Source organism: Dendrobates tinctorius, unplaced genomic scaffold (assembly GCF_039654945.1).
Source record: "Dendrobates tinctorius isolate UK_male_01 unplaced genomic scaffold, ASM3965494v1 ptg000421c, whole genome shotgun sequence".
Lineage (NCBI taxonomy): Eukaryota > Metazoa > Chordata > Amphibia > Anura > Dendrobatidae > Dendrobates > Dendrobates tinctorius.
This window is the reverse complement of record NW_027362085.1, coordinates 335,098-351,352: the sequence shown is the minus strand read 5'-3', so window position 1 is coordinate 351,352 and position 16,255 is coordinate 335,098. Positions and strand designations below refer to the sequence as shown.

General features: G+C 43.2%; 11 non-coding genes across 11 annotated transcripts; all 11 read left to right on the top strand.

The window, feature by feature from the left end:
- The first annotated feature begins 706 nt into the window (after positions 1-706).
- On the top strand, positions 707-779 carry TRNAV-AAC (transfer RNA valine (anticodon AAC)). The gene has a single exon. It is a non-coding gene; the product is annotated as a tRNA-Val (tRNA).
- Positions 780-865: 86 nt separating this feature from the next.
- Positions 866-938, top strand: TRNAV-CAC (transfer RNA valine (anticodon CAC)). Its single transcript has one exon. It is a non-coding gene; the product is annotated as a tRNA-Val (tRNA).
- A 97-nt stretch (positions 939-1,035) lies between these two features.
- On the top strand, positions 1,036-1,108 carry TRNAA-UGC (transfer RNA alanine (anticodon UGC)). The gene has a single exon. It is a non-coding gene; the product is annotated as a tRNA-Ala (tRNA).
- Positions 1,109-12,347: 11,239 nt separating this feature from the next.
- Positions 12,348-12,420, top strand: TRNAV-AAC (transfer RNA valine (anticodon AAC)). The gene has a single exon. It is a non-coding gene; the product is annotated as a tRNA-Val (tRNA).
- Positions 12,421-12,506: 86 nt separating this feature from the next.
- TRNAV-CAC (transfer RNA valine (anticodon CAC)) lies at positions 12,507-12,579 on the top strand. Its single transcript has one exon. It is a non-coding gene; the product is annotated as a tRNA-Val (tRNA).
- Positions 12,580-13,519: 940 nt separating this feature from the next.
- TRNAV-AAC (transfer RNA valine (anticodon AAC)) lies at positions 13,520-13,592 on the top strand. The gene has a single exon. It is a non-coding gene; the product is annotated as a tRNA-Val (tRNA).
- Positions 13,593-13,678: 86 nt separating this feature from the next.
- Positions 13,679-13,751, top strand: TRNAV-CAC (transfer RNA valine (anticodon CAC)). The gene has a single exon. It is a non-coding gene; the product is annotated as a tRNA-Val (tRNA).
- Positions 13,752-14,336: 585 nt separating this feature from the next.
- TRNAV-UAC (transfer RNA valine (anticodon UAC)) lies at positions 14,337-14,409 on the top strand. The gene has a single exon. It is a non-coding gene; the product is annotated as a tRNA-Val (tRNA).
- Positions 14,410-15,177: 768 nt separating this feature from the next.
- TRNAV-AAC (transfer RNA valine (anticodon AAC)) lies at positions 15,178-15,250 on the top strand. The gene has a single exon. It is a non-coding gene; the product is annotated as a tRNA-Val (tRNA).
- Positions 15,251-15,336: 86 nt separating this feature from the next.
- Positions 15,337-15,409, top strand: TRNAV-CAC (transfer RNA valine (anticodon CAC)). The gene has a single exon. It is a non-coding gene; the product is annotated as a tRNA-Val (tRNA).
- Positions 15,410-15,506: 97 nt separating this feature from the next.
- TRNAV-UAC (transfer RNA valine (anticodon UAC)) lies at positions 15,507-15,579 on the top strand. The gene has a single exon. It is a non-coding gene; the product is annotated as a tRNA-Val (tRNA).
- The last annotated feature ends 676 nt before the right edge of the window (positions 15,580-16,255 follow it).

The following is a 16,255-nucleotide window of genomic DNA, read 5'->3' as shown; positions in this document are numbered from 1 at the left end:
GACCACAGTAAACGCTCTTGTCTGGTTACTGTAGTGTACTGATTGTCCTGTTTGCCATCCTCCTGAAAGTTCCCTGTTTTGATCCCGGGCAGAAACATGTGGCTTTTCTTTATTTTGATCACAAACGTATATTGTTGGCTTAATTAGCCTTAATTAGCATATTCTATTGCTGGTTTAATGAGCATTACTTTTACCAATGTGATTATTTCTACCCGTTTTTGCTTTTGGCAAGCATGTGTGTTTTTGACAGTGTCTAAGTGTTCCTAATTCAAGTAACACCTGATAGGATCAAGGTGCGAAAGCAGGCATCTAGGTGCTTTTTCTTTTTGGCTTTTGGACAAAGGCATGAGAATGTTTTGTGGAGCATGGTTTTGTTTCCCTGTTTGTTCTTTTTCTCCAATAGCCTGACAAATGAAAGGTTCCTGTGTTGCAAAATGCACTTTGTCCTGTCTTCAGACATAGAGGAAGACCTCTTGACTTTGGCTGGCTGTTTTTTTCTTTTTCAAGTTCATTTCAGCATGTTTAAACATGTTTAGCTTTGCATGGAGTTTCTGAAGTGTAGTGGTTGTCACGTTCACCTCAAAAGCGAACGGTCCCCAGTTCGAAACTCGATAGAAGCATGACATTAGGCGTTGATATTAAAGCTTTTGACGTTGAGTCTTTGTTCTCGATGGCTCGTCATGACCACAGTAACCATCCGCAGCCGGTTTCTGTAGTATAGTGGTTATCACGTTCGCCTAACACGCGAAAGGTCCCCAGTTCAAAACTGGGCAGAAACACGCTGTTACCTTTTGGTATCCAAGCTTTTGACTTTCAGTTCTTGATCTCGATTGCTTGTTGTCACCACAGTAAACGCTTGCTTCCGGTTTCTGTAGTGTAGCGGTTATCACGTTCACCTCACACGCGAAAGGTCCCCAGTTCGAAACTGGGCAGAAACACTGCTTTTTCTCTTGGAAAACTATCTTTTTGACTTTCAGTGCTTGTTCTTTATTGCTTGCCATGACCACAGCATTTTTTGTTTGTTCGAATGGGTTGGTTTCTGTAGTGTAGAGGTTATCACGTTCGCTTTGCATGCGAAAGGTCCTCAGTTCGAAACTGGGCAGAAACACAGTGATTTTCTTGCAAACTAGCACTTTTGACAATGAGTGCTTGATCTTTAATGCTTGACATAACCACAGTAAACGCTCTTGTCTGGTTACTGTAGTGTAGTGATTGTCCTGTTTGCCATCCTCCTGAAAGTTCCCTGTTTTGATCCCGGGCAGAAACATGTGGCTTTTCTTTATTTTGATCACAAACGTATATTGTTGGCTTAATTAGCCTTAGTTAGCATATTCTATTGCTGGTTTAATGAGCATTACTTTTACCAATGTGATTATTTCTACCCGTTTTTGCTTTTGGCAAGCATGTGTGTTTTTGACAGTGCCTAAGTGTTCCTAATTCAAGTAACACCTGATAGGATCAAGGTGCGAAAGCAGGCATCTAGGTGCTTATTCTTTTTGGCTTTTGGACAAAGGCATGAGAATGTTTTGTGGAGCATGGTTTTGTTTCCCTGTTTGTTCTTTTTCTCCAATAGCCTGACAAATGAAAGGTTCCTGTGTTGCAAAATGCACTTTGTCCTGTCTTCAGACATAGAGGAAGACCTCTTGACTTTGGCTGGATGTTTTTTTCTTTTTCAAGTTCATTTCAGCATGTTTAAACATCTTTAGGTTTGCATGGAGTTTCTGAAGTTTAGTGGTTGTCACGTTCACCTCACATGCGAACGGTCCCCAGTTCGAAACTGGATAGAAGCATGACATTAGGCGTTGATATTAAAGCTTTTGACGTTGAGTCTTTGTTCTCGATGGCTCGTCATGACCACAGTAACCTTCCGCAGCCGGTTTCTGTAGTGTAGTGGTTATCATGTTCGCCTAACACACGAAAGGTCCCCAGTTTGAAACTGGGCAGAAACACAGCTTTTTCTCTTGGAAAACGATCTTTTTGACTTTCAGTGCTTGTTCTTTATTGCTTGCCATGACCACAGCATTTTTAGTTTATTTGAATCGGCTGGTTTCTGTAGTGTAGCGGTTATCATGTTCGCTTTACACGTGAAAGGTCCTCAGTTCGAAACTGGATAGAAGCATGACATTAGGCGTTGATATTAAAGCTTTTGACATTGAGTCTTTGTTCTCGATGGCTCGTCATGACCACAGTAACCTTCGGCAGCCGGTTTCTGTAGTGTAGTGGTTATCACGTTCGCCTAAGGCCTCTTTCACACATCAGGTTTTCGCCGTCAGGCGCGATCCGGCGCTTTTGACAGAAACCGGATCTGGCGAAATGCTATGCCGGATCTGGTTTCCCCCAATTGACTTGCATTTGCGCCGGATGGCCATGCGTTTCATCCGGTTTTCGCCGGATCCGGCAATGTGTCGCGATCCGGCGTCTGGAAAAAACGGCTACTGTAACGTTTTTTGTCTCCGGCGAAAAAGCCGGACATGCCGGATCCGGCGCGTCCAGCTTTTTCACACAATGAAAGCCTATGAGCGCCGCAATGCGCCGGATCAGGCGGCCGGATCCGTTTTTTTGGTCTGAGCATGCTCAGTAGCTCTGCCCACAGGAGATATATAAAAGCAAGACAATGGGACCCTCAGCCACACCCAACCCAAGCCAAGAACCAGGAGCAGGAGAAGGCAGCAAACATCTGCAGCAGCAGCACCATCAGCACCACCACAAATGGAGCAGCAAATGGAACATGCTGAGGAGGGGAGTCCAGCAGCAGATAAGAGATGGTAATTATCAAATCCCCCATTCCTCCAAACTAGGGACATGGAATATCAAGATATTCATTGGCCCTTTGTTTCTCTTTATTCAACAGCCGCCAAAGAGATGCAGCAGCAGCAGCAGAAATGGCATCACTGGCAGCAGCAACAGCAGCAGCAATACCCACAGCCATGGAGTCTGGCCATCAACAGGACAGCACATCTTCTTCTGGGAGCCCTCCCTCGCATCGTCAGCATTTGACGGTAAGTTTTTATTTCCAAAATCCATCATCTCTGTAATATATGTCTATTCATTGCCTTTTATTTCAAAACAGGAATCACAAGATGAAGAGGAGCTCCCAGAAGAAGAAGGAAGGGGTGGACAGACACTTGGAGTGGGCTCACAATTGGTAAGTTTTTTGCATCAAACGCAGAAACACAACATCACACTACACACAACACATAGAAAACAACGTTCTGCAGACCACACACAGCAAACAAATGCCTACATCCAAATACATAACATTTTTTGTTTTTTTCTCTAGTCTTCCCAATCTGGTCCTCGGCCAAGAGGTCCTCGCAGTGCCTCCCAGGGTCGTCGGCGACAGCAACGCGGCGATCACCATCGTGTAAGTATAAATATTTTTGCTTTGTTTTTTTGCACTTTTTATTTCATTTCTTTTGTGGAGGCTAATTATGTTATTTTTGTCTTTTTCTTTAACAGCCTTCACAGCGTGCTCCCGACTCTGACGGTGAGGATGGAGGGATTGATGTGGACCGCCTCATCGATCTCGTCAGAGAAAGGGAGCCGCTCTGGAATATGGCTGACCACCGCCACGCTGACCTGATCGTTAACCGACGACTCTGGGAGGAAATCTGTTCGCTCCTTGTGGGCCGCTGGGAGGACCTCGATGTTCGGGCCCAGATTAAAGAGCGTAAGTATATACAGTACCGGTTGCTTGATGTAAACCAGTGTTTCCCGAACTCCAGTCCTCGTGGTCCCCACGGATCATGTGTTCAGGATTTCTATTTACTATGGAAATCCTGAAAACATGACCCCTGGGGACCATGAGGACTGGAGTTTGTGAAACACTGATGTTGTATACTAACCACTCCTTTCTCGTTTCAGGGAACAGAATTGTGAATCGGTGGCGGTCTGTGAGGGATCGTTTCAAGAAGGAGTTCAATAAAGAGATGCGGGCCCCGAGTGGATCTGGAGGACGCAGGAGCAAGTACAAGTACGCACAAGCCCTGTCGTTCCTCCGGGAAACAATGCTCACCAGAAGGTAAATATTACACACCACATGTGAAAAAAAATGTTAGATGTAACTTTTTTTTTCAGCCAGGGCCATACCATGTCAGTATTTTAATTGTTTTTTTCTCTTTATTCCACAGCACGGTGAGCAGCACTCGGGAGCCTGCACGATTGGACCCTTCTGAGGCGATCCCTGAGGAGACCGGCACCGAGGGACACTTCGACCGCCCCGGTACATCTGCACCTTCCCAGCCTTCCCACACATTCGACCCATCTGTCCCATCCACCAGCACAGGAGCATCGTGGCCGCCTACATTACATGAAGCTGCTGGTGAGGAGATCGCTTTCCCTTTACCCCACCCTTCTGCCCCTGCCACCTCTACTACACCTGCGGGTACTGGGCGGCAGCGGCAGAGGGGTCAGGAAAAGAGTTATGCGCAAGAGTTCTTGCATCTGAATGCATCTTTCCAGAACTGTCTAAAAGTCTTGTCAGAGCAAATCTCCGCAGGCTTTCAGCAGATCAACTCTAACACAGGAAAAGAAATATGATGTCATTGGAATCACTGAAACTTGGTGGGACAATACACATGATTGGAATACAAGACTAGAAGGATACAACTTATTTGCAAGAAACAGACTTGATAAACGAGGAGGGGGTGTCGCATTGTATGTTAGAAACGCGTATATCTGCACAGAGATTGAAGCTTCAGAGACTGGGAGTTCTGTGGAAACTGTTTGGGTAAGAATACAAGGACAGAACAATGGAAAGGACACCATTGTAGGCATTTACTACAGGCCGCCTGTGCAAGCTGAAGATATGGATGAACTCTTTATGCATCAAATGGCCAAGTTCTCCAAAAAATATGACATAGTTGTCATGGGAGATTTCAACTATCCAGACATTTGTTGGGAATCTCTCTCAGGCAAAACTAACAGGTCAAGGAAATTCTTATCCTCTCTTGCTGACAACTTTATCTTCCAAAAGGTAAGGGAGAAAACAAGGGGAACTGCTACCTTGGATCTAATCCTTATAAACAGGGAGGAAATGGTTGAGGAGGTAAAAGTGGCTGGGACCCTAGGAGGTAGCGACCATGCTATTTTAGAATTTTGGATAACTAGAGGCGGAAGACCTGTGAAGACTCAGACATCAAGGTTAGATTTCAGAAAGGCAGATTTTAAGGGATTCAGAAAGAGAATTGGAGGGATCCAATGGCTGGATACCCTTAAAGACAAAAATGTCCAGGAAGGATGGAAAATCTTGAAAAATGAAATTCTCAAAGCACAGTTGTTAACAATTCCGAAAAGAGGGAAGAATAGGAAGCAGTTAAGGAAACCAGGATGGATGAACACAGAACTTAAGCACATGCTAAAAAGGAAGAAAAAAATGTTTATAAAATGGAAAGAGGGAGGCATATCTAAAGAAGAATATAATGCTGTCTGCAGAACCTGCAGGGCACAAATCAGATTATCTAAAGCTGAAAATGAATTGAGGCTTGCAAGAGATGTCAAAAGCAATAATAAAGGATTTTGGGGATATGTCAAAAGTAAAAGAAAAGTCAAAGATGCTATAGGATTTTTACAGGATGAAAATGATGAAATGGTAAGACAGGATGTTGAGAAGGCTGAACTTTTAAATTCCTATTTTGCATCTGTTTTCTCTCAGAAAGGAAATGTAACATCAACTGTTATTCACTGTCCTATTAAGGGAATAGAAGAATCCAGGATATCTATAAACAGAAAGATAGTGAGGAAACACTTAGCTAGCCTAAATGAATTCAAGTCTCCAGGTCCAGATGAATTACACCCCAGAGTACTGAAGGAGATAGCAGAAGAAATTTTTGAACCCCTCTCTATAATCTTTGAAAATTCTTGGAGAACAGGAGAAGTGCCAGAAGACTGGAGAAGAGCAAATGTTGTTCCTATCTTCAAAAAGGGGAAGAAGGTGGACCCAGGTAACTATAGGCCGGTGAGTCTGACTTCTATACCAGGAAAGATCTTTGAACAAATTATTAAACAACATGTATGTCAATACCTGGATAAGAATGAAGTGATTAAACAGAGTCAGCATGGGTTTGTAACTAATAAGTCATGTCAGACTAACTTAATTTCCTTCTATGACGGTATCACTGATTGGGTGGATCAAGGAAATGCTGTAGATATAGTATATCTTGACTTCAGCAAAGCATTTGACAAAGTCTCTCATACAATCCTTATTGAAAAAATGATTAAGTATGGAATGGACAAGGCAACTGTTAGGTGGATTCATAACTGGCTTAGTGATCGGACCCAAAGAGTGGTCGTAAATGGCTGCACATCCAGTTGGAAGAATGTCTCAAGTGGGGTACCACAGGGCTCTGTCCTGGGCCCTGTATTGTTCAACATCTTTATCAACGATTTAGATGAAGGAATTGAGGGTAAACTGATTAAATTTGCTGATGACACAAAGCTAGGAGGGATAGCTAATACTAGAGAAGAGAGAGAGAGGATTCAAAAAGATTTAAATAAACTGGAGAAGTGGGCAGCAACTAACAGAATGGTTTTTAACAGGGAGAAATGCAAAGTACTACATCTGGGCAATAAAAATGGAAAAAACATATATAGAATGGGAGGAATAGGGCTAAGTGACAGCACATGTGAAAAAGACTTGGGTATACTAATAGATTACAGACTGAATATGAGTCAACAGTGTGATGCAGCAGCAAAAAAGGCAAATGCAATTCTAGGATGTATTAACAGAAGCATACAGTCTAGATCACGTGAAGTCATTATTTCCCTCTACTCCTCTTTGGTCAGACCTCATCTGGAATATTGTGTCCAGTTTTGGGCACCACATTTTAAAAAAGACATCAACAAACTGGAGCAAGTTCAGAAAAGAGCGACCAGAATGGTGACCGGTCTGCAAACCCTGTCTTATGAGGAAAGGTTGCAGGATTTGGGAATGTTTAGTTTGCAAAAGAGAAGACTGAGAGGAGATTAATAGCTGTCTACAAATATCTAAAGGGCTGTCACATTGTAGAAGGATCAACTTTATTCTCATTTGCACAAGGAAAGACTAGAAGCAATGGGATGAAACTGAATGGGAGGAGACACAGATTAGATATTAGAAAAAACTTTTTGACAGTAAGAGTGATCAATGAGTGGAACAGGCTGCCACGAGAAGTGGTGAGTTCTCCTTCAATGGAAGTCTTCAAACAGAGGCTGGACAGACATCTGACTGGGATGATTTAGCGAATCCTGCTTTGAGCAGGGGGTTGGACCAGATGGCCCAGGAGGTCCCTTCCAACTCTACGATTCTATGATTCTATGATTCTATGATCATTTGCATTACATTTTGCATTACCTCAGCAGTAAAGTGTGTACCTCTGTCTGATTCAATTGTTTCAGGGACACCGAATCGTGGTACTAGTTCCATCACCAGTTTCTTTGCAGTGGCTCGAGCTGTAGCCGTTTTCACCGGGTAGGCCTCTGGCCATCCAGAGAAGAGATCTACACATACTAGGATATTTGCATACACTCCTACCTTGGTAGCTGTATGTCGTCAATCTGCCGTCTCTGAAACGGGTAGAGAGGCCTAGGTGTCGCTTTCTTAGGGACTTTTACTGTTTTACCTGGGTTGTGCTGTGCACAGATGAGGCATGATTGTACAAGTTTCGCGGCTGCGCAACTGAAGCCAGGAGCGATCCAGAAGGCATCTACCATGGCACACATGTGACTTTTTGAGGTGTGATTGGGGCCATGTGCTGCTTGCGCCATGATTGGGAACAGGGACTTTGGTGGGCACATTTTATCCTTATTCTCCCATACTCCATTTGAGTTCAGCTCAGCTCCCAGTCTCCCCCGGTGTACCTTCTCTGTTTGGGCAGCCTTTTGCTGGAGGGATTTCAGGACATCTAGACCCAATGTGGCTGGAATACGCTGACTCCCCGCCACCGTCCACTGCTCTCTCTAGGCCGCCTTGTGCTATTTTAGCAGCCTCGTTCGCCCTTCTATTGCCCTCTACCTCCACGGAGTCACCTTTGTGTGTGCTTTTACCTTGACAATGCCAACCTGGACTGGTAACATCAATGCCTCCATCAATTGTTTCACCAGCTCTGCATTTTTAATGGGCTTCGAATCTGTGAAAATATTAGCGACTTTACCTGCAGCGGCTCTACACGCCTCAGTGAGTGCCTTCAACTCTGCCTCCTGCGCCGACATGTGAGGAGAGAGTGGCTCCGCTCGGATTACCTCATGTGAGGATACTACTGCATATCCAGTGTAGAATCGTCCATCCTGGTGGTATCTGGGGCCATCTACAAAAAAGAAACTCAAAGTCTGCATTAGGAACAGGTTTTTCATGAATGTGTGCAAACCCAACTGTCTCCTGACTCATCAGTTCTATGCAGACATGTTCATGCGTCATGTCAAAGTATCCTTCCTCACTTGCCAATACGGTCACCAATTCCCCCTTTTCTGAATCCACAGGCAGGAGGGTGGCTGGATTCAGAACGTTACATCTTGTGAGGAGTGACATACTCAGGAATTAGTAGAGCACACTCAAGTCGGAGCTGTCTGGCCATAGACAGATGTTTTGGTTGAACTTGTAGGAGTATGGCATGGATGTCATGTGGGGAATAGATTGTCAAAAGAAACGTCAGTGTCATCTCACATGCCTTCCCTATTACGTCTCCACTTTTTTCCTTGTGCTCCAGCATACATGACAGGTCGTTTTATTGTCCTTGTTTGCTCAATTTCTTTAGCTACCTTAAGGAGGTCTTTCAGATCTACATATCTCCATTCAGGTCTGGCTGTCTGTACTGCGTCTCGTAAGTCTTTGTTCATACCGTTAATGAATGCATTCACCAGTATTCTAACATCAAGTGGGTTTATGCAAATGTACCCCATGTCTGCCCATTTCAGCTGTAACCGTCCAAAGTACATCTCTACTCTCTCTCATCTTTGCTGTGTCACATTAGTCAGGAGTACAGACTGCTCTGATTGTTCCACTGCAGCCCATTGTCTTAGTGACTCACAGTACGTCTCCCCAGATCGTGCAGATTTATCATCCATGCCCCAAGCCTGATTCTTTGTCACATCTGTGTGTCTTAATTATATGATCTAGTGCGTCACCTGCCTTTAAACTCACCAACCTCTCTAGGTCTGCCCAGGTACACTTATATGTTTGCTGTACTTCCTTTATGTGTCTGTAAAACGGGAATGGTTGGTCTTCAGGGGCAGGCAGCTGCTTCAGCAAAGCTAGCTGGTCAGAGGGGCTCCAGGGATAATACACCTGTATCTTTCTTATTCTAGTCACACTTCTAGGTCCTGATGGGGTTGGTCGTCTGATGTCTACTGTCAGCTTACTCCTCAAGGGCCAATGTCCCCACTACCCACTATCCACACTATTATGTCAGCTTCTTATAATCTTGTCTGGATAGGATTTAGTGCAATTCTCTTAGGTCAGTAGCACAGGTCACACAAGTAGCTATTCAGTCTGGATTTGTCTGAGTCTGACCACAGTGTTTACAAGTCCATCTGTTTTGTCTGGGTCTCTGATTACACTTTGTCAATCAAACATTCATAATACACCTTCCACACTGCTGCACATTCTCAAGCATCATTTATTCACTTGCTATTTTCTTCCCTTGTCTGTGCCTTTTTGTACATCCAAACATTCACACTCTGGTATTTTTGCCTTTTTCAATATTTGTCCCACTTGTTTTACTGCTTCCTTCCTTCTCTGTCTCTTGTAATTTGACACAATTTGCTATACAAATCAATCACACAACTAGAAGCAGGTTCAAACACATTAATGACCAAGCAATCACTTACAATGACCAAACAATCACTTACAATTCCCTTCTAAATTAGGCACCATATCTTACTTTTAACTTCCAATCTTCAATTAAGTACTGTTGCTTTAAAATGCACAAATCTTTCAGCGCGTACCTTACGGATAGAATTACAGAGAATTTTGAGCACAGCTCACACTCAGCAGAGATAAGAGCGAAGGGAGAAGAAAAACTGCGCAGCGCCATCCTTCACCCCTCCCATCAGAATGCAGCGTCGTCCTTCACAGAATTCTGTAGTTCTTTAGACTTATCAAAATCAATTTCTACAAAGAAACTCAAAATCACGGGATTTCACTGTAAGGGCAGATAACTGTATAATGAGATTAACCATGCCTTGCCCTTTTTCTGGCCAAATGCATTCAGGAAACTTTACAATGTAATGCCACATATAACACGAACTATATCATTACTCAATTCATTCAGTCTCAGATGTAGATTTGAAATATCTATAACGCATCTGTCCGGGATTCCACCACAACTAGAAAGGTCACAAATCTCTTGACACAAAAATGATGTGTGATGATTCATTCATACGTGCTCATTCACTGATTTTTTTTTATTTATTTTTTTTTTTTTACTCAATTACTCATCTCTCATCTTATTCAGAGGTTCTCATAGACATATATACAAGGATTCACACAGCCTGCCTATCTTGCACTTTGGATTTGATTAATACTTTTTCCAGGTTCTTTGCTGCACTACTTCCATATCTATCCTCAATTATATCACATAACCGATTTCCTTCTTCAGGTGTCTTTCCCTGACTGTTCCCCATTTTATCTTTTATTCTTATCCTGTTTCTCTTGTTGTCTTCCTGTTAGTCCCCTGCCTTAGGTGGTGTATTGGGTAAGCTCAAGACTAGGCTCTACTATACCTCGTTACCTTCTTCCTAAGGTGCTAACAGGCTAAATGGAGTGTCTGTTCCTCGGTGTACTACGTGTTTTGTGTACTTATATGCTATGTAGCATCCGAACAGAAATACTCCCACAACACACAGGATTGTAAACAAAGTGTCCATCTATCGGGGTTCTTCAGTCATATCCTGTCACAGGCTCATTTCGTGGTCCTGTGCTCATTCTATCACACTCTTATCTGTCACAAGGTTTATTCGTAAAGGGTGTTGATTTAAGCTTAGGCGGTGACCTCCCCGAAAGGACGCTGTCACATGACCCAGTTAGGCAATATCACCACTCTTTGAACGAATACCTACTGTGCAGCTTATTTGTCTACTTTTCACAGTCCTTCAAATCAAGGCAGTCACTCAACAACCTCCTCTATTTCTAGTGCGGAATCGTCTATTGTGAAAAACTTGTCCGTCCGGGCTGCGCAGTATGAACTGTTCACCCAGCCTTATATTCCGTAATGTCAGACCTCTCCCATTTTGATTTGCATCAGCTCTTTTTCTAAAAATAGCTGTGCACAGACAGAACCTACAGTAACCTCTCATTCGAGCAGAAATTACATATGCGTGTCACACCCGATTTCCTCAGAGTTCTTATATGGACCTGATTTTACGGCCCCCTCCTCTACTAGATTCCCCTTTATACGGACCTTAGTTATAATGATAGATTATAAAGAGCAGAGAAGAGAAAAATTGATCTCTTACCTGGCCAGGTGTTTAGGTCTGCTGTTCACAATTTCATCAGTAACTGGAGTGGTCTGTAGATCGGGTAGTCTTGGAGAGGTGCCTATATCAGGTCCCTGTTTCGGGCGCCAGGAAACTGTCGGGATACCTCAGATTACTCTTTCATCTGAAGGACCGATGTTCTTAGGTGTGAAGCACCATATGTCTCTAATCAATTGCTCCGTCGAGAAGTATAACACAGACACGGGCTGTATAATACCAATCGGGATGCCTGCCAAGACGCCTCTGGCTTATCAGTTAGGCTTCCGTCTTTTATAGTAAAGAATTTAAACATTTACAGACATGCGCAGTACAAATGATTTCACAACTTGTTTTCTACAAAGAAAGTCACTTAGGCAAAAAAGCAGAGGTATTTGACCTTGGTTCACAAGGGAGATGTCTGAGACATCTCCTCGAAGAACAGATAAGGTTTTAAACAAGAGAATGCAACATAGACAGAACTCAATTTAACTCCTTCAGTTCCTATCAGTGCGAAAGCAGGCATCCAGGTGCTTTTTCTTTTTGGCTTTTGGACAAAGGCATGAGAATGTTTTGTGGAGCATGGTTTTGTTTCCCTGTTTGTTCTTTTTCTCCAATAGCCTGACAAATGAAAGGTTCCTGTGTTGCAAAATGCACTTTGTCCTGTCTTCAGACATAGAGGAAGACCTCTTGACTTTGGCTGGCTGTTTTTTTCTTTTTCAAGTTCATTTCAGCATGTTTAAACATCTTTAGCTTTGCATGGAGTTTCTGAAGTGTAGTGGTTGTCACGTTCACCTCCCACGCGAACGGTCCCCAGTTCGAAACTAGATAGAAGCATGACATTAGGCATTGATGTTAAAGCTTTTGACGTTGAGTCTTTGTTCTCGATGGCTCGTCATGACCACAGTAACCTTCCGCAGCCGGTTTCTGTAGTGTAGTGGTTATCACGTTCGCCTAACACGCGAAAGGTCACCAGTTCGAAACTGGGCAGAAACACGCTGTTACCATTTGGTATCCAAGCTTTTGACTTTCAGTTCTTGATCTCGATTGCTTGTTGTCACCACAGTAAGCGCTTGCATCCGGTTTCTGTAGTGTAGCGGTTATCACGTTCGCCTCACACGCGAAAGGTCCCCAGTTCGAAACTGGGCTGAAACACAGCTTTTTTTCTCTTGGAAAACGATCTTTTTGACTTTCAGTGCTTGTTCTTTATTGCTTGCCATGAACACAGCATTTTTTGTTTGTTTGAATCGGTTGGTTTCTGTAGTGTAGCAGTTATCACGTTCACTTTACACGCGAAAGGTCCTCAGTTCGAAACTGGGCAGAAACACAGCGTTCCTCTTGCAAACTAGCGCTTTTGACAATGAGTGCTTGATCTTTAATGCTTGCCATGACCACAGTAAACGCTCTTGTCTGGTTACTGTAGTGTAGTGATTGTCCTGTTTGCCATCCTCCTGAAAGTTCCCTGTTTTGATCCCGGGCAGAAACATGTGGCTTTTCTTTATTTTGATCACAAACGTATATTGTTGGCTTAATTAGCCTTAGTTAGCATATTCTATTGCTGGTTTAATGAGCATTACTTTTACCAATGTGATTATTTCTACCCGTTTTTGCTTTTGGCAAGCATGTGTGTTTTTGACAGTGTCTAAGTGTTCCTAATTCAAGTAACACCTGATAGGATCAAGGTGCGAAAGCAGGCATCTAGGTGCTTTTTCTTTTTGGCTTTTGGACAAAGGCATGAGAATGTTTTGTGGAGCATGGCTTTGTTTCCCTGTTTGTTCTTTTTCTCCAATAGCCTGACAAATGAAAGGTTCCTGTGTTGCAAAATGCACTTTGTCCTGTCTTCAGACATAGAGGAAGACCTCTTGACTTTGGCTGGCTGTTTTTTTCTTTTTCAAGTTCATTTCAGCATGTTTAAACATCTTTAGCTTTGCGTGGAGTTTCTGAAGTGTAGTGGTTGTCACGTTCACCTCACACGCGAACGGTCCCCAGTTCGAAACTGGATAGAAGCATTACATTAGGCATTGATATTAAAGCTTTTGACGTTGAGTCTTTGTTCTTAATGGCTTGTCATGACCACAGTAACCTTCCGCAGCCGGTTTCTGTAGTGTAGTGGTTATCACTTTCGCCTAACACGCGAAAGGTCCCCAGTTCGAAACTGGGCAGAAACACGCTGTTACCCTTTGGTATCCAAGCTTTTGACTTTCAGTTCTTGATCTTGATTGCTTGTTGTCACCACAGTAAGTGCTTGCATCCGGTTTCTGTAGTGTAGCGGTTATCACGTTCGCCTCACAAGCGAAAGGTCCCCAGTTCGAAACTGGGCCGAAACAAAACTTTTTCTCTTGGAAAACGATCTTTTTGACTTTCAGTGCTTGTTCTTTATTCCTTGCCATGACCACAGCATTTTTTGTTTGTTTGAATCGGTTGGTTTCTGTAGTGTAGCGTTTATCACGTTCGCTTTGCACGCGAAAGGTCCTCAGTTCGAAACTGGATAGAAGCATGACATTAGGTGTTGATATTAAAGCTTTTGATGTTGAGTCTTTGTTCTCGATGGCTCATCATGACCACAGTAACCTTCCTCAGCCGGTTTCTGTAGTGTAGTGGTTATCACGTTCGCCTAACACGAGAAAGGTCCCCAGTTCGAAACTGGGCAGAAACACGCTGTTACCCTTTGGTATCCAAGCTTTTGACTTTCAGTTCTTGATCTCGATTGCTTGTTGTCACCACAGTAAGCACTTGCATCCGGTTTCTGTAGTGTAGCGGTTATCACATTCGCCTCACGCGCGAAAGGTCGCCAGTTCGAAACTGGGCAGAAACACAGCTTTTTCTCTTGGAAAACGATCTTTTTGACTTTCAGTGCTTGTTCTTTATTGCTTGCCATGACCACAGCATTTTTTGTGCGTTTGAATCGGTTGGTTTCTGTAGTGTAGCGGTTATCACGTTCGCTTTACACGCGAAAGGTCCTCAGTTCGAAACTTGGCAGAAACACAGCGCTCCTCTTGCAAACTAGCGCTTTTGACAATGAGTGCTTGATCTTTAATGCTTGCCATGACCACAGTAAACGCTCTTGTCTGGTTACTGTAGTGTAGTGATTGTCCTGTTTGCCATCCTCCTGAAAGTTCCCTGTTTTGATCCCGGGCAGAAACATGTGGCTTTTCTTTATTTTGATCACAAACGTATATTGTTGGCTTAATTAGCCTTAGTTAGCATATTCTATTGCTGGTTTAATGAGCATTACTTTTACCAATGTGATTATTTCTACCCGTTTTTGCTTTTGGCAAGCATGTGTGTTTTTGACAGTGTCTAAGTGTTCCTAATTCAAGTAACACCTGATAGGATCAAGGTGCGAAAGCAGGCATCTAGGTTCTTTTTCTTTTTGGCTTTTGGACAAAGGCATGAGAATGTTTTGTGGAGCATGGTTTTGTTTCCCTATTTGTTCTTTTTCTCCAATAGCCTGACAAATGAAAGGTTCCTGTGTTGCAAAATGCACTTTGTCCTGTCTTCAGACATAGAGAAAGACCTCTTGACTTTGGCTGGCTGTTTTTTTCTTTTTCAAGTTCATTTCAGCATGTTTAAACATCTTTAGCTTTGCATGGAGTTTCTGAAGTGTAGTGGTTGTCACGTTCACCTCACATGCGAACGGTCACCAGTTCGAAACTGGATAGAAGCATGACATTAGGCGTTGATATTAAAGCTTTTGACGTTGAGTCTTTGTTCTCGATGGCTCGTCATGACCACAGTAACCTTCCGCAGCCGATTTCTGTAGTGTAGTGGTTATCACGTTCGCCTAACACGCGAAAGGTCCCCAGTTCGAAACTGGGCAGAAACACGCTGTTACCCTTTGGAATCCAAGCTTTTGACTTTCAGTTCTTGATCTCGATTGCTTGTTGTCACCACAGTAAGCACTTGCATCCGGTTTCTGTAGTGTAGAGGTTATCACGTTCGCCTCACACGTGAAAGGTCCCCAGTTCGAAACTGGGCAGAAACACAGCTTTTTCTCTTGGAAAATGATGTTTTTGACTTTCAGTGCTTGTTCTTTATTGCTTGCCATGACCACTGCATTTTTTTTTTGTTTGAATTGGTTGGTTTCTGTAGTGTAGCGGTTATCACGTTCGCTTTACACGCAAAAGGTCCCCAGTTCGAAACTGGGCAGAAACACAGCGTTCCTCTCGCAAACTAGCGCTTTTGACAATGAGTGCTTGATCTTTAATGCTTGCCATGACCACAGTAAACGCTCTTGTCTGGTTACTGTAGTGTAGTGATTGTCCTGTTTGCCATCCTCCTGAAAGTTCCCTGTTTTGATCCCGGGCAGAAACATGTGGCTTTTCTTTATTTTGATCACAAACGTATATTGTTGGCTTAATTAGCCTTAGTTAGCATATTCTATTGCTGGTTTAATGAGCATTACTTTTACCAATGTGATTATTTCTACCCGTTTTTGCTTTTGGCAAGCATGTGTGTTTTTGACAGTGTCTAAGTGTTCCTAATTCAAGTAACACCTGATAGGATCAAGGTGCGAAAGCAGGCATCTAGGTGCTTTTTCTTTTTGGCTTTTGGACAAAGGCATGAGAATGTTTTGTGGAGCATGGTTTTGTTTCCCTGTTTGTTCTCTTTCTCCAATAGCCTGAAAAATGAAAGGTTCCTGTGTTGCAAAATGCACTTTGTCCTGTCTTCAGACATAGAGGAAGACCTCTTGACTTTGGCTGGCTGTTTTTTTCTTTTTCAAGTTCATTTCAGCATGTTTAAACATCTTTAGCTTTGCATGGAGTTTCTGAAGTGTAGTGGGTGTCACGTTCACCTCACATGCGAACGGTCCCCAGTTCGAAACTGGATA